General features: G+C 40.1%; 1 long non-coding RNA gene across 1 annotated transcript; it reads left to right on the forward strand.

Moving 5' to 3' along the window:
- The first annotated feature begins 10,183 nt into the window (after positions 1-10,183).
- On the forward strand, positions 10,184-23,256 carry LOC309717828. Its single transcript, XR_014279820.1, has 3 exons — positions 10,184-10,385; positions 22,496-22,618; positions 22,887-23,256. It is a non-coding gene; the product is annotated as an uncharacterized lncRNA (long non-coding RNA).
- The last annotated feature ends 203 nt before the right edge of the window (positions 23,257-23,459 follow it).

The raw sequence follows: 23,459 nt of genomic DNA on the forward strand, positions 1-23,459 counted from the left end.
ATTTACCATTTACCATAAAATACCAGAATAGGGAGGATGGTGTAGGTCTAAGTTTATTAGATTGATCAGTATTGCTGAACTATGAAATATTTTTTTTGTATACAGGTATAACAGAATAGCTTTAGTGTAGTTGTTGTTTTAAACTTGAGTATGAACTTGCAGACTTGCAAAATGCAGCAAGATATTTTAAAAAACAGTTTTGTTGATTAAAAAACACTATATCGGATTCATATCGGTATCGGCAGATATCCAAATTTATGATATCGGTATCGGTATCGGACATAAAAAAGTGGTATCGTGCCATCTCTAATATATACACATAAAAGCAGAGCATACCTAGACAAGTAACATATAATCGTGTTACATGTTAACATATCGGATATACCATCTTGATACTTTTACTTATGACAATTTAAGAATCGCAGCCCAAGGTGTGGCTTACTTACATGTGTTCATAGCGCTTTGGAAATGCAGGACAATGGCAGATAAAGATGCTAAAGGCTTTGGCTCTAAGACATCAGTTTTGTTATTTTCATGACTATAATGAACTATAGAATAAGTGGGGGAAATCAAGGTCTTATTCACCTGCTTCAAATGTTATTATATGATGGTTTTGACATGTCCCTTTAATACTTTTGCTTGTTTTTGTGCTACAAGGTTTCCTTGTTTCTTGTTGTGGTGTTTACTTTGTGCCGTTGTTCCTTTCCCTCGTTTACTGACCATCTGCCCCACCTTAAGTGCTTTCACATGTGATTTGTTCCCACCTCTATCTCAATCAACCCTCTGTGGATATTTAACCTCTTTCTCAGTTATACATCCTAGATTTATCTCCTTGTTTCTTTCAAAAAAATAAAATAAAATTCACTCCCTGCCTCCATTTCCTAATCGCTTTTCCTTGACCTCGACTGAAAACACCACAAGGCAAAAACACATCAGCAGCTTATGGCATCAAATAAAAATGAACACTCACATGCCATTACTGCCACAAGTTGGTTTCTTTGATGATGTGTTGCTATGAATTATGGGATGGCCTTATCGCTTTTCCTTTCATAAAGGATGTGCCAGTATATCCTGTGCTAAAATAAGAAAGCACTGAAGCACCTTTCCAAATAGTCGGCTAAGCAGAAACGTCTGGGTTACTTCACTCAGTTAAGAACTTTCTGAGGGAAATTTGTGAGCACAGCCTTAGTGTCTCTCACCAAAGATGCAAGAGGGGGAGATGAGGAATATACACGAGGAGAGAGAAGCTGTGGCAACAGCGTTGTTTAACTGAATGAGACATCTTTGCTTCTGAGCTGTCATTTTAAAGCCATGTCAATTAAATATGACCGTAGGCTCAGCTGCATCATAAATTGTTCTAGCTCAACAAATCAATAAACTATTGCTGTATTTTATGATCTCAGAGCATTCATGACATTTTTTATATATGGGACTACTTCTGATTAAGTTCCCAATGCGGTATAATATGATACGATATGAGGCCAATTTTAATCACCCACACAGACGTACAGTGAAATGCAGTTCAGTCATTTCAGTCATGCAGTTGATCAACTAACTGAAACGAGCTATAAATACAAAGGACTGATTTTCAGAAGACTCCTCCTCCCACTGTGTTGTGTTTATTGCAGCTGTGTGTCATGCTGTCATCAAAGGTAAGAACATTTCTGCAAAGGACACACCTGTGCATCCTCGATTACAACTAGCAAGCCTGCTGTCTCAAATCTCGTCTGTCCTCCAGATGCATTTTAGGAATTGCAATATCACTGAGACACTCTTCAGCATGGCACACTGAGATTGATTTCTGGATCACAGGACAGAGGACAGAGGAGACAATAAGGCACAAATTAGAGATATGAGAAAAGCCTTTAGTTTTGTCTTTCACTCTGTCTTTGTCAGATTGTCTGCTCGCCTTCCTGAGTCTACCTCCTATGTTCTCCTGGTTCTCTGCTTTGTGTTCCTGCTCTCACAGTTTGTCTTTAGTTTAGTTTAGTTATGTATTTTTTGTCAGTTCATCATATTAATCAGAATTAGGATGTATCAGATGATTTATGAAAGGTATGGTGTGTAAAATGTCAATACTAGATATCAATACATTGCATACTTCAATCTACTGGATTATGTCTTGATGCATGCTCAATCATGCAGGTAAGTAAATCTCCAAAAGTTGATTGTGCTAATCTGGACGTAGCGTTTTCAGTGGGAGAAACGTTTCGTCACTCATCCAAGTGACTTCTTCAGTCTCAGCTGACTGCAGGTTTCCCCAATCTTATAAACAGTACATTTGCATAATGACCGAAACCAGCCGACTTTACCCTTCCTAAATCAAGTGTATTATCCTAGTTATGGAGACCATTCATCTGTAGTGAGTGTAGACTGTCAGCCTGCCATTTACCTTAGCAATATGTCTGGTGTCGATGTCCATTAACTCTGGAGGCGGCTGTCTGTCAGTAAGTGCTGTTGTTTTTGCCGCTGTTAGCTGCTGTTAGTCAGCATTAGTCAAAGTTTCTTCATTGTAGATCTAAAATTGCTGGACTTGGATGGTTAGCAAATAAACTCATATGATGTGAGAATGTAATTGAACTGTTTATTAGAGGAAAAATGTGATTTTATAGGATACTCAAGCCTTACATTGCTCGGCATGACTTAGCTTATAATCAACTGTTGTTCTGTAGCTAGCTTGCTGAATGGAGGTGGGAGAGTCGTGTGTCTAATCTGCTGACAGTAGGGCTTTGGAGTTGACGTCACGCCGCAATGCATTGTGGGAGCGTGGCGCCATTTTCGGGGTCTACAAATCAAAACAAACACACTGTGTTGGAACGACGACTACAAGAAAGATGCTTAAAAGCAGCTCAAAAGAGAATGGACTGTATGGAGACCGATTGCGTTCAGAGGCGAAGCGGCGGTACTCGCAGAAAATAGCGTGCATTGGAAATGTGGACCCGTATGAAATACGGCCGTGGAGTAGAAACCCTGAAGACCAACCGCTATTGATGTAGCCTGACATATTTTCGTACCTTGTCTGTGGAGTCAGCGCTTACAAGTCGTCATTCAAACAAAGGTAAGTCAGCTCAGGTACTACGTGTGAAATGCGTTTGATTTCCCTCCAAACATTCAGATTAGTGCAGCATAAATTCATTCATAAGGGGGAAATTACAGTGAGAACATGTGGAGGCTGTTAGAGGGATAACATAGTGAGTTCAGTGCATTGATGTGACATTGTCCTGAAGGATTTAGTTATTCTTTATGGTTAAAGAAATTCCAATGATTTATTTATATTTATTATAAATAATTCTAATAATACATATTGCTTCCATGTTTGTATCCTGTGTCACTAAAAAATACATTTTATTTTAATTTTATACATTGATTAATGACCTGCAGAATCTCCTTATCATATTAAGGGATTCATAATTGTCACTTTATGCTTTCTCCATCTCTAAAGTGATTACATCCTTGCATTAGATACTTTAGGTTCATTTTCTGCAGGTGGGTTTCTGACAGAGAACCCGCCGCATGTTAGAATATAACATGCAGCGTTCTATAGATGAATACATAAAAAAATGAAAAATTACACTTTGTTACATTTATGATAAAGTAGATGAAACACATTTGTGTTGGCCTTGGCTCATAGTTCTTGTCTTTAAATGAACTTTGTCTGTGTGTGTTTCAGGTACTGCACTCTCAAAGACTGAATGAGCCAGCATTGCAGCCATGGGTCATTGTGAGCATCACAGGAAAGGTTGAAGCCGCCCACTGCACCTGTATGGCCGGAGTCGCGGAGACCTGCACCCATGTCGCTGCTCTTCTGTTTAATGTAGAAGCAACAGTGTTGATCGTGGCACAAGGACTGTTACAGATGAACCTGCATACTGGGTTTTGCTGGGTAATATGACCAAGATACAGCCATATTGTTGGCTATAAGATGTTTTGACCCCGAAAATGGCGCATCAGGCCAAAATCCTTTCCACGCCCACCCCCGTGACATCACGCTCCAAAGCCCTGTAAGTAACTGCAATAATATCAAGAATAAATAAAAATGTTTATACACGTTTTCATGTGTCAGAGCCCCGACTTCAGCTCAGGAAGTGAGGCTTGAGAAGAGGAGGAAGAGGATGAGGTGGAAAGGGAAGAGGGAGAGAGCAGGACAAGAAAGACATGTTATATGGGCATTTATAGCTTGTCTGTGATTTTTACATTAGAAGTGACATAAGGTAAGTATGTTGCTACTCTCTATCTACATACATAAAAGTATTTGAACTTGTGATAACACATGTATTTGTTCTTTTCCTATTAAATAATCTCATAAATTGCTAACTGTATCCGCCTATAGCTTTTTGTGTCATATTTTGAATAATACCTGAAATGAATAGCTATTATCAGTTGATATTACTTCTATAGCTCTAGTTAGACGAAAACCTCTACCACAACTAATCAGTATAATGACAGTGACATGACTTTGACACCTGATTTTAAAATTAATGTTTCACAATGTCAGTCTTTTGGTTAGGTTTGGAGAACAAAACTACTTAATAAGGCACTAAATAAGTACTAAGGTAATTAATAAGTACTAACAATGACTTGATTGGAGTTGGAAAAACATCAACTTTTCACAATATCAACTTCATTCTACAAACATTTTCAAGGATAGCATTTAATAACTTCACAGAAACTCTTCACTGACTTATTCACTTGAAAAGGTTGAAGTGTACTACATACTTGTTGTTTTCTGTTTATCACAGCAAGATAACACACCTTCTGTATTGGCAACAAAAATGTCTAAACAATAACTATGAGAGTGATGACAGACGATAATGGCTTTTCTGTATGCTGCTTGTCTATGTGGTGATGCTGAAGCAGTTGCTCTGGTGCCGAGTTCCACATGACTACACATTTGTTACATATATACTAAGAAAAATCATACATTGCTGTTAGGTTCTCACCACCTGGTGTGCTCAGTTTTCATATTCATGATCTTGCATGTGTTGTAGTATGCATATATTCAGCTGGCTGAGATGCACATGCAAGTCTAATATCTGGTGTCCTGGGAAAACAACTGAAGGTGCAGAGCAACAAAAAGAAGACACAGCAAAATAGAGGGTTAACTCTGACTTGATCATCATAATAATTGTTCACTTTACCTCAATTAAGACAAGCGTGCAGTGATATATTAATCATACAAACAGCTCAACAATGTTCAAACACAGATTAACTGAATAAATGTCAGGAGAATTTATCATCACTCTTTATTTACTGATTTTGTCAGTGCTTTCAAGTGACCGCTGGGATTCACAGTCTGATTCTTTGTGAAATGTTCTGTGCTTTGATCTAGATCAATTGCAAACTAAACTTAGAGAAGCAAAACCAAGCGATATCTAACATCACAAAGAAATATCTCAAGAAAAAAAAGCTTCCTTTGCAGCTATTGTCTATATGGAAGAAGAGATTTTAGATTTTACTTGATGCTGGATTCAGTCCATGACTGATTTATGGCGGGCTTTCTGGGCAAAACTCTTGGCGCAGAAGAACTGTGGAGAGTGCTACTCAATGTAAATTGGTGTGTGAATGGGCACTGTGACCTTTGGAGAAGTCCTCCCTGGGAAAGTGGAGAAGTGTTCACTGATCTCGTTCTGTGTCCCCTTTTTTTTCCCTCCAGTGCCTTCAAAAAATCCTTCCACAGCAGAAATGCTTGCGACGCTGTGATTGACAGAATAAAAGTGGAGAATCTGATTCTCTGGGACTCCTCTGGTCCTTTGTCTTTGAACCGACATGACACAAGGTCTTGACACTCTAAAAACACTGCTTAGAATTTGACTTTTTTAAAAAAGAAGATGTGCCAAGCTTCATCGGTAGAAAGTGGCTTTGGCAGAAGGCGTCAGTGAGTGATGGCCCTCATGTAGGCCCAAGCATTTAAGGCTTGCTGTGAAAGGTTTCTCACTGTGAAGGCAATGAAAAAGCTGCCTTGAGAAAAACATTTCTCTCAAGGTTTTCCAGAAAGACATGTTTTTTTTTTAAGGCAGTTGCATAAGCACATTGCTCTGCTGATTGTGTTGTGATAAAAATCACAAAATTCAAATGGGGATATACTCCCAGGATACACTAAATGAAATGTGGGTGACAAAAAGTATTTTATATGCAAAATATTCCCAAGAGCTTGCATGCTTGTACATGTCAAATGCATTTTCAAATAATCACTAATCTCATGCTATGGATTCTGTTGTCTTTCAGATAACATTTGACATGAGTTTGCATCATTCCTGTCTTGGGATGATGGGCTGAGCTGCTAACTAGTGCCCTAAAGGGACAGAAATGCACCTGTAACCCAAGACTGCAGCAGGTGTTGGATGCTGAGCCTGCTTAAGGAGGCCAAAAGTGCCAATTTCCCCACAGCAAAGATTGACTCTGAGAGTGGAGCAGTATAATTCTAGCTTCAGGCACCACTTCTGGGTGGCTGCTTCCAAAAGCTTAGCTTCAAGATGCACTGCTGGTCTTCCATCCAAGTAGGATGCATTTCCCTGTTGAACTCAGTTCCCTCATATTTTTGACTAAGAGTGTGGCTTCAGTTTGCTCCAAATGGTTTGTGAGTCACACAATCTTGAACCCTTATAATTTACTGCCAGAGAAAAATATGTTTAACTCATTAACATCCATATGGCAAAATTAGCTTGACTATGGTGTCCAGTTACACAGTCTAACTGTCAGCTGAATAAATATTTTAGTTTCTTTTTTTATAATAAGTATTTTTAACTAGCTGTAAGTAACTTTAGGAAGGAGTTCAAATTAATATGAGGTCACAAGAGATCTGATACAAGTTAAGGTCTGACTTGAACCACAAACTATAGAATCACAGGCAACGTTTTCATACACAAGAGAAAAAGATATCAAGTAATTATAGGTTTGAAATACAGAAGTCATGAAGCAGGAACATATATTCTAGCTATTGTTACACAAATGAGTTCAAAGGCAAACTCAAAAAGACATCTGACCAGTTAGGGTGTGCTTATTATTCATTCATCAGACATACTCACCCATCAGAGGTCAAAGGCTGTTCACAAAATGTGGCTCTTTTCAGTTGTCTTAATGCAACTGTAAAATAAATCAAACTGAATTAAACAAATGTAGTTATTATACAGTGGGGCAAAAAAGTATTTAGTCAGCCACCGATTGTGCAAGTTCCCCCACTTAAAATGATGACAGAGGTCAGTAATTTGCACCAGAGGTACACTTCAACTGTGAGAGACAGAATGTGAAAAAAAATCCATGAATCCACATGGTAGGATTTGTAAAGAATTTATTCGTAAATCAGGGTGGAAAATAAGTATTTGGTCACCTCAAACAAGGAAAATCTCTGGCTCTCACAGACCTGTAACGTCTTCTGTAAGAAGCTTTTCTGTCCCCCACTCGTTACCTGTATGAATGGCACCTGTTTGAACTCATCATCTGTATAAAAGACACCTGTCCACAGCCTCAAACAGTCAGACTCCAAACTCCGCCATGGCCAAGACCAAAGAGCTTTCGAAGGACACCAGGAAAAGTATTGTAGACCTGCACCAGACTGGGAAGAGTGAATCTACAATAGGCAAGCAGCTTGGTGTGAAAAAATCAACTGTGGGAGCAATCATCAGAAAATGGAAGACATACAAGACCACTGATAATCTCCCTCGATCTGGGGCTCCACGCAAGATCTCATCCCGTGGGGTCAAAATGATCATGAGAACGGTGGGCAAAGATCCCAGGACCACCCTGGGGGACCTGGTGAATGACCTGCAGAGAGCTGGGACCAAAGTAACAAAGGTCACCATCAGTAACACACTACAACGGCAGGGAATCAAATCCCGCAGTGCCAGACGTGTTCCGCTGCTGAAGCCAGTGCATGTCCAGGCTCGTCTGAAGTTTGCCAGAGAGCACATGGATGATACAGCAGAGGATTGGGAGAATGTCATGTGGTCAGATGAAACCAAAGTAGAACTTTTTGGTATAAACTCAACTCGTCGTGTTTGGAGGAAGAAGAATACTGAGTTGCATCCCAAGAACACCATACCTACTGTGAAGCATGGGGGTGGAAACATCATGCTATGGGGCTGTTTTTCTGCCAAGGGGACAGGACGACTGATCCGTGTTAAGGACAGAATGAATGGGGCCATGTATCGTGAGATTTTGAGCCAAAACCTCCTTCCATCAGTGAGAACTTTGAAGATGAAACGAGGCTGGGTCTTCCAACATGACAATGATCCAAAACACACCGCCCGGGCAACAAAGGAGTGGCTCCGTAAGAAGCATTTGAAAGTCCTGGAGTGGCCTAGCCAGTCTCCAGACCTCAACCCCATAGAAAATCTGTGGCGGGAGTTGAAAGTCCGTGTTGCTCGGCGACAGCCCCAAAACATCACTGCTCTCGGGAAGATCTGCATGGAGGAATGGGCCAAAATACCAGCTACTGTGTGTGCAAACCTGGTAAAGACCTATAGTGTTAGGTGACGGCTGTGTGCGGACAGGGATAGGACCCAAGATGCAGACTCCAAAGCCAAACTTAAACCAAAACAGCTTTAATGCTGAACGCAAACATAACATAACTGCAAAAAACTCAAATAAACTAACACCGGTGGACTGGCAAAAACACACAGCAAATAAACGGTAGATCGCGACATGGACACAGAGAAACACAGGGCTTAAATACACAGAGGGAGCAATCAGGGAATGAGTAACAGGAGGGAAAAACAGCTGGGGCAAATCAGAACTGACGAGACAAAAGGAAGCGTAAACTGAACACACTGAGATAAGACAGAGACCTTCAAAGTAAAACAGGAAACACATAACACAGACTCACATGCAGGCACTACAGAGGGAACAGAGACGTGGGACCAGGGCAGACACAAACACTGACTGAACACGGGGATATAGGAACTAAGAGACGCGAACTAGACAAGGGGATACAGGTGATAGGGGAGACAGAGCAACTAAAGAAGACAGAGACATAAACCATAAGACAGAACTCAAAGAAACCAAAGACTAAAAAGTCTAAATAATATAATAAACTCAAATACCCTGGGTCAACGACCCAGGCATCCTAACATATAGTAAACGTTTGACCTCTGTTATTGCCAACAAAGGTTATGTTACAAAGTATTGAGTTGTATTTTTGTTATTGACCAAATACTTATTTTCCACCCTGATTTACGAATAAATTCTTTACAAATCCTACCATGTGGATTCATGGATTTTTTTTTTTTCACATTCTGTCTCTCACAGTTGAAGTGTACCTCTGGTGCAAATTACTGACCTCTGTCATCATTTTAAGTGGGGGAACTTGCACAATCGGTGGCTGACTAAATACTTTTTTGCCCCACTGTATCTCCAAATTCCTCATATTAGCAATAAGGGGTCAATGTTGTCCTTGTGTCTGTGTGGCTTCTCTCTGGTACAGTAAGAAGGCATTTAGTTGGCTATGAGTATGAGTGGTTGTCTATCTCCCTGTGTTAGCCCTGCAATAGACTGTCGACCTGTCCAGAGTCTACCTTATCTCACGCTCTATGACAGCTGGGGTAGGTCATAGATAAGCGGAAGAAGATGGATGGATGGTGTCATGACCGGCTAAACCGGAGGCTAATGGACTCAAGCGCAAGAACTGCACAAGGACAGCAGTGTGGTCCTTGTGGTTCACACACACAAACACACAAACATGAGTCTTATGGTGGAGAGGGGATAAGGGTCGATTGCTTGCGGCACACAATAACGGTTTCCACTGCACCGGGCAAAGTGCATCGCCAGTGCGCCAGCGAGGAGTACTGTCATCGGTGAGAAAGAAGGAGCCATCAGAGAGTGAGCAGGCAGGTGTTAGTTTGAGGAGGACGATCAGTGAAGGAAGCAGTTGAGTGTCCGATTGGTTAAGGAAAGAGAGATAACCAACGTTCTGTGGAGAAAGGTGAGTGTGATGGCTAAACCACCGGCAGAGGCAGACACTAGAGATAATGAACACATTGTTTGTTCTCAAAGGAAATTATTACAAAAGGATCAGCAAAGAGACTGGCCTGTTTAGCACACTGAGTTAAGTGATAATCTGACATGGTCTGAGTGGCTGAGCTGGTCCCTTTGCACTGCAGCTGATTAAACTGATGAGGCACAGGTGGTCCAGCCAGGGAGTGGAAAAGGCTCCAATTCCACCCTAAAGGGGTGGAGAGCTTCTGCACTTCCAAGACAAAAGATCAAAACACAGATAGACCAGTGGCAGACAGTAATGGGTGGCTGGATGAATGAATACGAAGCCAGTGCAGAAGTCCCAAAAGCAGCAATTCAACATGAAATGATGATTTGATACTGCCTCTAAAAAGTCCAACTCCAGGGAAGAACTTCATCTATAGCTGGTTTGGCCCTTCACAACAAATGTACAGTGGGTGAATTATTTTTTTTGTGTAAATCCCTATATTTGGAATTTTTCAAGGTTTATAGTTAGGTGTGTTAAAATGTCAGGTGTGCCGACACGAGTAAATGTAGCCAACAGCTGTCTGCTGAGCTCTAAGTCCTCTAATTTAAGTAATTGAGCTGGACCTCTCCACTGTGTTTGTGGCGCTGATGGCTTTTTAATGGAAGTAATGCAACTTGCTGTGAAGTATACTCTCACAAAGAAGTCTGTGGTCATGTTTTGGTGTGTGAAAATGAAATTTTAATAGTCTGCGTTGTACTCATAATACACTTAATAGCTGCAGCTTGCTAACTTGATAGTAATAGTTGATAACTTAGCATTCCACCCTCTCATTTAAATATGGTCTGTCAATGCCATAAGGCTCAACTGAAAAGTTTTAAAGATCACAAATGTCATGGTGGTCACATCCATCCTTCATATTCTTATATTCAAAAGTACATGTGTACAGAATAGATTCTTAAACATGGATTTAAAATAAACTCAAATGCTTATCATCAGCCTAAATTACAGTTTGTATTTAATAACATCTAAACTTAATCATCTCATGTATAACATTATTAGGCCTATTCATTTTTGTTATTTCAAAACCTACTGAGTCATTCTCAACGCTCACACACCTAGTGATTCAGATCAAATCAGAATAATAAAAGGCGTACCTACATTACAGATTGGTCTAACCAAAAGCTAACACCATCACCCTCACTGCCTGCAAGGACTCATTATTAATGTATTATGCAGAAATGAATACCGGATGCTGGACTCTTCAATTTAAGGCCTGTAGAGCATACGCATTAGTATCCTTCATTTGCTGCACTGCACACACATCAATGGGAGAAAACAGTCTTCTAGTCCTAATGAACTGAATGGATCAAATTCTGTAAATGAAAACAATATATATATATATATACGCACACGCACACGCACACACACACACACACACTATTTGGATCTACATTTGGTCACATTTAAGAATATTAATGTAGGAGACGCAGTGGCTGTCAACAAACAGAATATTTATTTTGAGTGATTACATTTCATATATTCATAAGGAATAAATAAGTCAAAGCAAACACCTGCACCTCCTCAGCAGTGATTGTAAAGTAACTGCGCTAACAACAAAAGCATCCATTTGACTTCATTGCATAAAGAAAATGATTTATTATAGTGACCACTTCCACAAGTCTTAAGCAAAAGCAATTTAACATTGTAATGTTGTTAGATTACCTCTGAAAGCAGCATATTAGAACCCAGAGAGATAATTTCAAAGCACAACAGGAGAGCTCTGGGGAAGGTGGAAAGTAATTTCAGAATAAGTGATCAGCTCATCTGGCTATTGGCAGATATTACACTCGGGAGATTTGACTCAACCTCGACAGTGACAATGCAGGTGACGCGTATTAAGAGCTGTGCTGAATATTTCACTGTGATCTAAGTTTGATAATGAATAAAAGTGACCTGCAAGGCCATTGTGCATTCTCACCTAAACGTCACACTCTGTCAGCAATACCGGCTATGCACAATGACATGCTGTGCCCTGCGGCAAAAGAGAAGAAAAGAAGTAAATGAAAAAAGAAAAATAGGCAGACACTGGGCAGAAGCAGAAGGCTCTGTATTCAGAACAAAATGTTTCACAGTGCAGTGATGGAGGTGAAGCGAGGTCTTTACTAAATCGAGAGGGAGGCGGATTAAGTAGCATTTTTGACAGGCCAAACTCTCCAAACAGATACATATTGTGGTATAAAAGAAAAGAGGACCAAATATGTTATTTAATTCACAAACAATTAAACGTTTTGTTTTGATGTGGGTGAAGTTAATTGGAAATTCTAGTCAGTAAATTAAATTGTGTTATACTAAAGAACAACGTCCTCAAATTTGTTTTAATTATTAAGTCCACCTATAAAAGTGCATGGATGGGTAGAGGCACAATGTAGATTGCGCAGTAAATGTATTAAAGTATTAAATGCATGCTGGGCACACATTGAGCTGTGATTAGCTTTACGGCTTTATTGCTGAGCTGTGTCCTTTTTACCTTGACTACAAAAGGAAGAAAGGGAACATCATATATGATGTTCCCTTTAGTAGTAGTTGAGTAGTTGAATAGTAGTTGAGGGACTTACAACCTATAGGTTGTAAGTCCCTCAACTACTATTCATTCAGCTGCCTGATAATAAATTGGAACTCAAGAGGGGTTATAAGGTGTTATAGGCTCAAAAAGAAAGTGTGTCATGTAAGGGCCTGGCTTTGCAGCTTGTCATCAAAAGGGGGTTGGGGGGGAGTACGAATAAAATGAGAAATTGCTTGCATTACTTGAATGATAAAGTATAGTGCCTATATGCTCAAGTGTGTGTGAATTCTTGAAGTTTGGCTCTGCTGAATGAACTTTTTCTCATCCAGCTTTATTTCAGGCTCTGCAAGGGAAGTCTTTGGTGATGACAGAATATTTTAGATTTAGTGAAAATGACTTTTGTAAGCCACTGAAGAACGTTGCATAGGCCCCCAAAGGATGGGAAAACAGACAAAAAAAGTTTACTTATTGCATCTGTAAAGTTGAAGCTAAGCTTGCTCTGTAATCTGTGGAATATTTTTAATCTACCAAATGTTGAAATACATTTTGATTTAATTAGCAGAAGTCTAACTCTTTACCCTTATCTACATTAATAATAACAACGTAATTCTGTCATCATCACTCTGGCCCAATCATTTTCTGGCCCGCATTCTGTGAACCAGTCAGTCTCTGTTTCATGTGTTTCTAATGATAGCTAGATCAATTTATTTGTTCCCGTCAAGAAATTTGATTACAGCAGAAATCATTACACATTTGTATACACCATGTCAGTGGCGTGCAGTGACTTTTACACAAAGGCAAGCAGAAATGACCTCCGTTGTGCTGCCTGTCAGTACCCCACCAGGACGTCTTCACCTTTCTGCACTCCATCCTGGCTGAAGACTTAAATCGGTGTTAAATGGATTAGCATTACTGCTTCAGTATATGTTTAAGATTAATCTCATTATAAGTGCTTTATATTCTGTTTAATGTCCAGCATCATATCCTATAAATCATACGTTTATTGCAGCTGTCCTGAAAAAAAAATTGTTGCTCATGAGCTCAGAAACACTGATCTACAAATGAATTTTTTTTTTAAAAGTATATTAAAATGTAACAATAGCAAAAAACGAACTGAATTAAAAAGGCTTGAGCATTGGGTGACATGGTTAACTGTCAACATTTGCTAGATTCAGACATTCTTATAAATGCTAACCTGAAAGTGCTGGTGAGCCTGCACCTGCTCAACTTAGACCGAATATGGTCAGAGCTGCTGTCTCCTCTCCATCATGGTTACGCCATTCCTTGTTAATCTACTATAGAAGAAACCGACTTTTTCATAGTGTATGCTGGCCAAGGTGTTTAGCAAGAGGAACCTCATCTGTTACGATGTCAAATGACTGAGGCTCATTTACTCACTAAATGAGTAAAACAAGTATTCTGTTCAGGAACATTTAATATTTATTATTTACTATAATTAATGCATGTGTCGGTTGTTGCTGTGGTTTGTCAGCTGTGTTGTTGTTGTCTTCTCTCTCTATCCATCTTCTTCTCCATTTTCCCTCTCCCTCCCCTTCTGATAACTTTCTCTCCAACTTCTCTTTCATTATTCTTTTCTTTTCCATCTCCCAGTCTTGTCCGCTGTAATTGTAAAAACTCAAAATAAAAAAACTCCTAATAAAGATCTAATAACTATTAAGAGGACCATTATAGCAAATGCCATAATGGTCCACTTGGAAAAGTTAATCTGTTGGGAATTTTTTTGGCCTTCATGCTAGAATTCTGGTTGCTACATGGACAGGACAGGACAAAAAAGAAAAGAAAAAAATGAATCAACAAAAAACATAAAGCACATGATGAGGCTTTCACTCTCCTTGTATTTTAAGGACGATTTTGGCCAGCTTGGCAGCCTATGTGTTGCTCGTGTTCAGAAGTTTGATGGCTTGAGGAATAAAAGACCATTTGGACCTGTTTTTGGTGAACAATGGGTGAGCAACAGCACTGTGCAGATGGTAGAAATTCAAAGGAGGAGGCAAGTGGGTGTCTCAAATCACTCACAATGTTATTTGCCTGGTCCCTATAAATGTTTTCTAAGCTTGGTAATGCAATTCCCACCAAGTTACCAGCTATCGTTACTGTCTTTCTAATTGCATTTTCCACAACTCAGAGGCAGTGTCATTCCACCTGTCAGGTCTCATTCGTGCAACCTGCATCCTTCCTGCCTCCAGCTCATTCTGGCCAGTTAGAGATCCTCATCCAAGTCTCCACCTGCCACATTTCTTCCGCTACAACCAGTGTCGAGATTCCGGGGGGTCCTGACCTACTTCTACCACTTTGGACTCCACTCTGCTGTGTAACTTGGCGTAATCACCAAACAACTTTTTACTCAAACTCTGTTCTTCTATAAATCATGTCCAATTCTTTCGAATGATCTGTCCTTATTGAACTGATTCTCGGGACATTTGGGGACAGGAAAACAACCTTTGAACACAACAATATTTATAATTTGATACAGAGGTCTCATGAGCATGAAGTAATAGTTCTCATTTACTCCTGGTTTTGGTTGCCACCAGGTGCTGAGGGAAATACCTAGCCACTTAGCTGCTGAATGCACCACTATGTTCACCTGCCAGTTTCTAATCGTGTTTGCTGGACATTTGATAGTGGGCAGATAAGGGCCAGTTGTTTTTAGACTGCAGGTGAGTGCACCATCTGAAATTTATATCACAGCAGTGAGAGTGTACCAAAAGAGCAAAGTTGAAGGGACATAGAGAATTGGGTATATTGAATATAACTGCAGTCTGGTAAAATATCTGTCTTTGTTAGTACAAATGTCTAATGAATCAAGCTTCTTTAATGCATGGCTTCTTTTTAATCTAGGGAAGGAATAGGCAGCATTTCTATCAAATATATATATATCAATTAAGTGCCAGCTTGACCTCACAATAATGTACCTTGACACTGCACAGTGGTTGAGACCTTTTAAGACTTTGAAATTAAATAACATTGAGTCTCTTTAGTTTTTCTGATAAAAAGATCCAACATCCACAACTATAAAGACAATTTTAAATGTCAAGCTGGTAAGTTTTAAGTAAGTTTAAGTAAGTTTTCACTTTTATGTTGAGTACTACTGATAGTTTAGATTGTCAGCTCTGGATTATGAAATATACCAGCCTATCTTTCTGAATACAGAGCTGCATTTCCTTCTTCCCTAGGTTTTCTGCCCTTTCTCTATAATTTTTCTTTCTTTTGACCACATGGGCACATATTTTCTAATGGCGACAGATGACATTGAAGCCAGGAGGTCTTATCCCTCCACCTTGGCATATGTCAGCTTCTGCACCACTGCAACACTCACCTGTTTCACCAGGATCCGGGAGACTAGGCTTCAGTCTCTAACTACTTTCCACTAAACTGTCTGACTTTCACTCAGCGTCCTAAGGCTGTCCATTTCAGTGATTCAGACTGCAGCCTCTGTCTTTGTCACTGTCTGAGTGCATTTAGGGGAAGCAAGGAAGACACTTCCATTGATATGGCCTGCAAAGCACATTGCCAGCCATCAGGCAAGTCTGTCACACATCAGTGCTTCTTCTCAGTGTTGTACGGCATTTAAGTGCATGGGCAAACTCGTGTGCATATATAGTGCAAGGCTGCAATGTGAACAAACTGCAAAGGCTTTGGACTGAGTTTGTCCTTGTCATTACTATTACGTTCTAATCAGTGCATTTTGTTAGACACCTTCAACTTGGATGGCAAAATGAATGGTGTGCGAATTAGTTTGATGGGTAGTACACAGAAATCAGACTCTAAATCAAACTCAGAGCAACATTTCTCATAAAGAGTTCATTTATCAAAGTGTTAATGTGTTAGAAAACATTTAGCAAGCATTGCTTACACATACAGAAGAAACAGAACAACATAAGCGTTCAGTTGGAAGTCTCTTTCTCACCACCTGTTGAATGAAGTCCAATATTCACTGGCACTTTTGCCACACTTTAGTCAGCCAACTCCTCAGTAAAACAGCTGCCTCCCTCTGGCTTCCTGGGTGTTCGGATGTGTTCACTAGCCACTCAAATAATTTGGCTTGCCATCATTTCACACTGGGCAGGAAGCCTACAATCAGATTGTGTGTGCATGAATGTGGCTGCCCACAGTTAAACATGGAGTTGGTGAGTCAGAAGTGACTTAACAATATAGAACAGCAAACTAAAACAGTATGTAGAAGTGGCTAAAAGGAATCGAAAACTGTAGTTATCGTATATTGGCGATAACGCCACAGTTATAACTCCTTCTCTTTAACTGTAAGTCTGAATGCAGGTTTCTGCAGGTTCACATCTGTCTGATTCAGCAAAACACAAATGCCTTCATTGATTTCACCACCATTTGCCTCCACTTTTCCTGGCACAAGGAATATTGAAAGAGTAGACGTGACAGATTCCCTGCAGATTAAACTAAAATCGAGCACTGCAATTATTACAAACCACTTGATACACCCCAGTTAAATTAATCTTTTGTGAATTGGATTTTTCCCCTATTCCAGTCTGTCTTTGTTATATATTTCATTATTTCTTATTATTCATTCATTATCACATTTGTAACTCAGTTTGAAACATGTGCTCCTTGTGGTGTACCATCCACATATTTTCTGTCTGCATTAAAAGTCTGAAGCTAGGAACCAGCCAAAGTCTTAAATCGCTAAACTCTGGCAATATTATGTTAATATAATTATGTAAAAATACAAATGTATGTGTTATTACTCACAGTTTATCTCACACACTAGAGAACCTATTACCAACTGATAACTGCACACAAATGTTATGTTCTATTAATTGTTGATGAGTGAACACAATCTGGTGTAAGGTCCCAGCTATATGTAAAATACAGACAGATAAAATATATGATGTCCATGTAAAAAAAAAAAACAAAAAAAAACAAACACACTGTGTGTCTAAATGTATGTTTTTACAAACTGATTTACAGATATTTAAACAAAAATCAACAAAAAAAAAAAGCAGCCTAAGAAGACAAAACCAGACCTCCCTCTCCCCTCCTCCACTTGTCTGTGGGAAGGCGTTCCCAGGCCAGCAGAGAGATATAATCTCTCTAGCGTGTCCTGAGTCTGCCCCGGGGCTTCCTGTTAACCTCTTCCTTTGAATACTTTCCTGTATTTCCTCATTTCACCACTGACTCTTCTTGTCTTTTTCCAAAGGCACCAAACGCCTTCTTGGTAGTTACCCTCAGCAGTACAGCTGTACCTTTGCAGTTGTCTGGTAACTCTTCCCCATCACACAGTCTTTCTCAACTCTTCTCTGAATTCAGCACAACATTCTTCTTCTTCTTCAACTTTCACCACTAAATCCTTGCCTCTGCCTTCACCCTCTTCCTTCTTGATTTCCAAAGTCATCCTACAGACTAGCGTTCGATACTGCCTTGCTATACTCTCCCCTGACACCACCTTGCACTCTCTTCTCTCCTTCAGATGGCAACTTTTCTAGAGGATAAATCCAGCAGTGTACATTGTCATCCACTCTTTTACGTAACCCTATGTTCCTCCCAGTTTTTGAAGTACCTACCACAGGAATACTCTGGTTTGTGGCCCCACATGGCTGGTTTTATGTCTTTACTGTAATGTAGGTTTTAAAGATTGTATATGATAATTTCTTTTAATTGTTGATAAAGCACATAAGTTTGTTAAACTGTACATGTTTGGCTATGCTGTTAAACTTTGCTGGTGTGAAAATCATGGCCACTACAGTTCTATATGAGTATTTGCATACTCTTCCTGAAATTTGCACATGTAGTTTCCATACATTTATTTCCGGTTTTCCATGTTTTTTTCCGCCAGCAGACCAACATTACGATGCTAAATAATGTCATTAAACCATAAATGAATGAACACAATTCCCAACAATGGCAAAATATTCCAACAATCCTTAGTTTCACATGATGAGATACTGTTAAAAATCTTTCTGCCCTCTCTTTCTTTATATATATTTCTGTAGTTTAGTTGTTAAGCATGGCTCAAAGTGTAAAGTAAATATTATTATAATTACATATATTAAGAAGAAACTTTAGATTGTGTCTTAAAGTTGGTGTAAGTATGGTGCAAAACTGTGCAGCTCACCAAAAGCGATACGGCATAAATACAGAAAACAGAAGATTTTACAGATTCCCATTTAAAACATCCTCATTCCCCTCCCATGTCAGTGCAGATATAAATTGCCACCCCTCCCTGGGTGATCTTACTATTCCTGAGTTAATGGGCCTTGTCTGTTCCTTCTTCTTTCTTTTAGCTGGCTCTATAGAGCCCCAAACCATCCCTGCTCCCACAGCCCACTCCTCTCCATGACCCAACCACACATATCCTCCAGGGCACACTCCAGTGGGTCCCTGGATCAATTCATTTCATGCCCTTCACTCCGCAGGCCACAAATCTCTCTTTCATTCTTTTGCCATCTTTCCCTGTGTACACTATCGTGATCTGCTTGATGTACGTTGTCCCATTTACCGTGCCCGTGATGTCAATTTCTGATGTCGGCGCTTTGTTTGTATCTCCTCCCTCGGCTCCTCCTTTCATATCAGTTATTTTCTTCTTTCTTTCCTATTCCTTCGCTTCCTCTCTCACTTATCTTTTACAGCTTTCTCCCTCTTGCACAGCTCTACTATCTGTTTACCCTTCCTCTTTCTTTCCAAATCCCCCAATGTGCTTTATTGGCGTGTGCAATTCATTGCCAGCACATTTCTCATGGTTGAGGTGCAGCACCACATTGAAATATAATATAGAATCTGTCATGCAAAAACATTACAGGAAATAAATATTTATTCTCTACTCTTCATCGCTGCTGCCTCCATCTTCAGCTGTTCCCCTCCAAGACCCCCTTTCTCCATCTTTCTGTCTCACTCTCTCTATTTTCTCCATAATTTCTTTGACTGCTCTCGTTCCAGCCTGCACTGGGTTAGGTCCAAATCTGCGCCTGTGTTCAGCCGGTGAGGAAAAGGCCCTTGTTTATCAAAGAAAAACACTTCTGAAAAATTGATGCTCCATATCAAAGACCTCGCTTCTTTATGAAAAAAAATAATCAATTTCTGTGGTGCAAGCCAGACCAAACAACCATAAAGCTGATATGTGTTCGGCAGTCTCTGTGGGAATGGTTGAAACACTACATTTAAGCAGATAAAAAGTAATATTGCAGAATGTGAAATGATGAAACACCAAAATTAATACAACCGTCAGTTGTCATGTATTATTTCACACATCTTTCTAAATTTGTCCTCAATGTCTTTGTCAGGGGCAATACATATGCAGAGAATCTGAATTAAAATATCAATTATGTTCACAAACAATAACGCAGGATTGGGCTCCTTGATTACATTGTGCCAACTTGTTTTATTGCACTTCTGTTTTTTCACAAGGAAAAGTGAAAACACTTTGCTCAGGCTGAACTAAAATCAGTATTGAGTTAATTTGCTTTCTAAGGCAGACACCCACAAAGCAGCCCAAACAATTATAACCTAATCCTAACAGCAAAAGGCTTTGTGTAGCTATCTTAATTAGAGTGCCCATTCTTTATCTCGCTCTTTCTCCGTTGACTTTTCATGATTTACCTATTCCTTGATCCTATCTGTTATATTTCATCAGTCTCTCACTTATTCCTCTCTACCACATTGCCAAAGCTGATTACAATTCCATATTGATTTCTTAACCTTTAGGTCACATAGCCCGATCTCTCGACCTCATTCAACCATTTGAGCCTGTCTTCAAAGTACTGTAGGTCCTGGTTTCTCAACCCGCCCGATCAGCTGGTTGACACCGTGTGCAGTCATGACTGGGTCCTGAGTGACAACGAGGCACTACCTGGTAGGAATAAAAACCAGTCAAGTAGAGAGTTGGTTCCCACAGTGCCTGGAGCTCTGAATCAGCATTGGGATGAGCGAGACAGGACATCAATCACAGTGCCAGTGTGTGTCAGGCTTTCTCTCCGTTCTATGTAGTTCTCTGCAGAATCAACGCAGGTCATACAAATGAATCAGCGGTGCGATAAAAGCTGGATGACGAAAGGTTTTTAGGTCTTACAGGATGATGAATCTTTAGTGGAAGACTGGCTAATGAAGCTTGTTAGTTTGATTAGTAAGTGAGCTATGGATGAACTGCATGAATGTTTATGCATTGTACGCTATGCACATGCTGGTTTTTGACTCTTGATGTATGCTAATGCACTTGCGGTGTTTGCACACATGAGTGACTGATCCCCTCTCCTATAAATATGTTCAGCAGAGCTTTCACTAGCATTCATATTTGATACATATTCAGGGCACATCAATGTCAGCACGATATATGAGCACAAGAATGGCAAGGTATTTATGATGTTTGTCAAGGTATGTGTGCAGGTGCGAGAGTGAGTGCATCTGGATTAAGGAGATATTTGCTCTGATGCTGCCGTGTTTTCCCAGGCGTTTCTCTTCTACCTGTCCTTGTTACATGACTGCTGCCTGTAGCTGGCACCACCTACAAGTCTGCTGTAATTAAAGTGTTTGATCTCCTTTCCTTCCCTGCTGAGCCACACATTTCCAGACCAGCAAACACTACACTATTGCCACCATGATCAATGACTGAAGGAGAGGCGAGAGCCACAAACTGACAGTGCAGAGATTGAACAAGGGGGTGCGGGCATGGTGGAAGAGAGAGGAGAGGGAAATAAGTTAAGAGCAAAAGTGAAAGGCACAGGGGTGAAGTGTGGGCTGATGAAATAAGGAGGCTCTATGTTGCACATCAGAAAAACATCATTACTGGAAGTTGGAAGGCTCAAGAGGCCACTCGAAACACATGTCCCCAAGCAAGAGATTGTTTGCTATAAATACAGCATCCCAATACAAATCATATGACATGTAAAAGGAAAGTTGATTAAAGTAGCTGGGAGGAGCGACAGGAGTGGTACCATCTGTCAAATTTCCTAAATTAACTTAGCAGTCACCTGCTCAAAATCTAAAAAATGCAGTGTACATGGATTTTTATTTTTATATCAGCAGCGTTATTCTAAAAAAAATGGCCACATGATTTAGGGGCCACGCTTTAAGACTAAAGCTTATCTAACATGCCTTGAAATGATGAAAAAATGTGGTTTTATGTTTCCCCTATGGGCCACAAAATTGATTTTTCTGAGCTATACTTACTCAGCCGCATCCACAAAGAGATGATCTAGTGACATTTATACAGTACACTCATGAGGCTCACATACTCACTCAGACACACATGTACACACATGCACGCACACACATACACACACCCCTCAGGTATGCAAACAGAAAGGTACTAGAGCCAGAGATACACACTGTACATAAAACCCACATCTGAACAAGTGGGTGTAAAGAGTAACAACAACAGCCAAAAGCAAATTTGTCACAATCTGGGAAAAAAAAAAGAATTTGATCTCAGGTAGCACAGGAAAACAAATCACACATCCAAAAATGACCTCCATACCACAGCACTGCATTGTGTTCTGGTTTATTTGAGCATCTGGTTTGAAAATGATACATTTTATGGCTCAGAAGAGGCCTGTGCTCAAACACCTATAAGTTACATGTCTCCCAAATTTCAAGCTTTCCTTTACATCCAATCCATCACAAGCCTGCATTTCTTTTCTTTCCCTTGCTTCAGTGAGGACCAGATAAAAAAATTTAAAAAAAGATGTCACTTTGGTGATTAGACATGCATCACGTACTTTCAAGATCCGGATATCCAAGACCAGCATGTGTTGGGTTAGCTTTCCTTTAACCCTTTAATCAGTTTTAGTCACCTAACATAAAACTCAACGGCTGAAAACCATTTCATAAATTGCATTTTGTTTGTTTGATAATATGTTAGTGAATGTTTTTATTAGCTGATCGGCTCTCTTCTTGATTAATCTTTTTTGCTCATATTCATCAAGAGCATCCTCAAAACCTTGAGCTGGTTTCCAACAACAAAATTACATAACCATTTCAGTTTTTTTGTAGGTAAGTGTTTCTGACTGAAATACAGCCTGTATCTCTTCCTGCAGATTATCTATTAGGGCTGATGATTTCTCATCTAACAGCAGCATTGGGTAAACAGAAGACGTTGTGGTGATTTCCATTCCAAGAGGCTGCGGAAACCAAAGCGAGACCAATGCACTTAACTGCAGGTGGCCAAGCAAACTGAATGCAGGCTCCATCACAGCAGCATGCTGATGGTGTTTGATGTATTTCTCACCGCTTTTCTTTCTTTGCACACACAAAAATAGAAAAGCACACACAGAACAAAGACAGGGCACTTGCAGACCTGCTCACACCCAAGTCATGTACCTTCCTTGTAGAATCCCTGAAATCTATCTTCTCCCTTTAATACACACACACATATCTTCCTCTCACCTCTGCTGGTGCTTCTGCCCCCATCCCTCTCTCTCCACTCAGCCTGCCAGCCAAACAGCCCACCCAGGCCCACATTCCTATTCTCCACAACTCTGCGGCTGGCTGACCTTGGAGCAGCGAGGACAGATCAGAGACAGACAGGCCGGGCGAAGGAGCCGCTATTCATCTTATGTCGGCATGCCAGCCTGGCCAAACAAGCTTGGGGAAACAATCCATAGCAAGGGAGAGCTGCAAGCATCACCAGCCTGAGTGGCACGATCTGTCAAATTACCTAAGCTCTCTGGACTGTGGCCCGTCTCCATGTTGGGAGGTTGGCTGCAAGCTTATGGCTTTGCACACAAATACACAAAAGCAGACATTAGGACTCCCCACAGCCACATGGCAACACCATCTTTTCCATGACATTTATTTCTGGCAAAGTGTTGCATGTCTGTTGTGCATGCTGTTTTTATTTTTGACCTTGTCTTATTTTAAAGTAGCTACACTATAGGTACTTTAAAAGCTGACTGAAATACATCTTTTTTTTTTAAACTTTTTGCAAGGAGTTGCAAATTTATCATCATCACTCCCCCTCCCATCCCCACTTATTCTTTTCTAAAAGCAGGTAGCCCATCT

Source organism: Aulonocara stuartgranti (assembly GCF_965226115.1).
Source record: "Aulonocara stuartgranti genome assembly, chromosome: 11".
Lineage (NCBI taxonomy): Eukaryota > Metazoa > Chordata > Actinopteri > Cichliformes > Cichlidae > Aulonocara > Aulonocara stuartgranti.